Source organism: Salmo trutta, chromosome 22 (genome assembly GCF_901001165.1).
Source record: "Salmo trutta chromosome 22, fSalTru1.1, whole genome shotgun sequence".
Taxonomy (NCBI): Eukaryota; Metazoa; Chordata; class Actinopteri; order Salmoniformes; family Salmonidae; genus Salmo; species Salmo trutta.
The window spans coordinates 10,405,799-10,407,914 of record NC_042978.1 but is presented as its reverse complement, the minus strand read 5'-3'; the positions used below and the strand labels follow the sequence as shown (position 1 = coordinate 10,407,914).

The following is a 2,116-nucleotide window of genomic DNA, read 5'->3' as shown; positions in this document are numbered from 1 at the left end:
ATGGAATCGCATCAAACACATGGACACCATGTGTTTGTATTTGATACCATTCCACTGATTCCGCTCCAGCCATTACCACGAGCCCGTCCTCCCCAATTAAGGTGCCACAACATTCTGCATCTATATAGCATATAATTAGGGTTTCCACTAGTTACCAAAGCCACAAAGTCAAAATTGGCTATGCAGTAAAAACATATGAAAACAGAAAATTGCTTTTTGGTTGAAATTTTAGGCAGAAAGTTATCAGTGAAGTTAGGGTTAGGTTTAAATCACATTTTAAGAAGAGAAATTGTAGAAATAGGAGGCCTTCTGACTTTGTGTCCGTGGTAATTAGTGACTACCTAGAAATATCTTGAACCGAGTAGGTTAATTACCCAGCCAAGCAGATACAAGGTGTTGAGTCATTTTGGTTGTGAAGAGCCTTATCAAAAAGCTTTGTCCTTTCTTTATTACAAAATGCACCTTAAATGTGTCTGTCTATATTTTATCACCCTGTAACTGGCCCTCCCAGTCAACACCACCTCATAAGATGAGGAAGTACATTGTTTATGAGGATTGCTTGCTGTAGTTGTTCAAGAGATGTATAGTTTGCAGCTGAACATGCAACATAGAGAAGACCAGCAAGGGGATCCTCAACATCACGCAGACATGCCCTCACTATGAGCATTCCTATAAATGGAACAGGGAGAACACTTGAATCAGGTTGGTGACATTTGACCTGGTCAAAGGTCAAAACAGTAGAGTTTTTCCCAATCCACCTTCATAGCATTGCCTGGTAGATGCATTTACCATTCTATTTCACTTCACATATCATGTTATCTGAAGAGAATTAAAAAGGCGAATGCAGCGATCACGTTGGTTCCACCATGCTAATCATAACCACCATTGATAATGTAATCAGTACTCTGTGTGTGTGTTTGTGTGTGTGACCGACCAGTATCTTTGAAGAGGAGTCAGGAGCTGGTCTACGCTGCCATGTCTGCCAATGGGGCACTGGCAAATACCTTACCTCTAGTCTCTCCTCTTGCCTGCTCGCCAACGGTTGTCGATGGGGAGACCAGAATTAGGTAGGTTTAGCCTGACCTGTTCAAACTTTGTTTGTCAGATATCACCTATCCTAACTGCCATTGCTAATAGAACAAGAACCATGTATGTGTTATCAGATGCATCTATGGAGCCAGCATTTGGAGACTTTAAAGATGATGGAGTCCTGACCAACAGACAGGCTTGATACTGACGTCCCTGAATGGAGAGAGATCTGGCACTCAAAACATCCACAATGTGGGACTGAAGGTGATTACTAATAATGCAGTACAGCAGAAATGTCCATTATGTGCGACACCCTTTTTATTATGTGTCACTAATGAACTCTGTCTAATTCTACAGATGGAGAGGACTGTAGATGCTTTTGCCAGATGCCAGCCTTGTTCGTTTGATGGGGAGACCATAATAGGAACGGTTTTATCTGACCTGTTCAAACTTCAACATAGTACCTGTTTGTGTGTAAAATATTACCTATCCTAACTGCCATTGGTAATAGAACAATGACTATATGCGAATGTGTTCATAGAAACATGTATGGAGACTTGTAAGATGATGTGATGAAGTCCAGACTGACAGACAGGCTTGATACTGATGTCTCTAAATGGAGAGAGACCTGGCACTCGGCATTCACATTTTACTAAACACAGCTTTTACTTGTATTGTCTTTTTTTAATTATTGAATTGGATGGTATCAGTCAATATGAGACGGGAAAAACACAGTGTATTCTGCACCAAGATCAGGGAACTCCTGTTATATACGGGACATTACACTGGAAGGTATGACCACTCTGACATGTTTGCCAAGGTAGCCCCATTACCACCAGACATGTCGTTAGGCACAATATCTGTATCGGCTGGGAATGACAATGAAAGGTGAAAGGTGCACATTGTTATATTAGCTGAACACTGCTTCTACGGTATTATGTAAAGGTTGTTGGAAAGGTGTTATCAAAACACTTAATTTAGAATATCTACATAAATCCTGCAATTGCATTCTTCTCATATTACTCTGTAGGCCAGTGGTTCCCAACCTTTTTGGTTACTGTACTACCAACAGAATTTTGCTCTTCCC

At 40.8% G+C, this 2,116-nt stretch overlaps 1 long non-coding RNA gene across 1 annotated transcript; it reads left to right on the top strand.

The window, feature by feature from the left end:
- Positions 1-981: 981 nt before the first annotated feature.
- Positions 982-1,503, top strand: LOC115158985 (uncharacterized). The gene is made up of 3 exons (XR_003868795.1): positions 982-1,067; positions 1,164-1,293; positions 1,387-1,503. It is a non-coding gene; the product is annotated as an uncharacterized LOC115158985 (long non-coding RNA).
- The last annotated feature ends 613 nt before the right edge of the window (positions 1,504-2,116 follow it).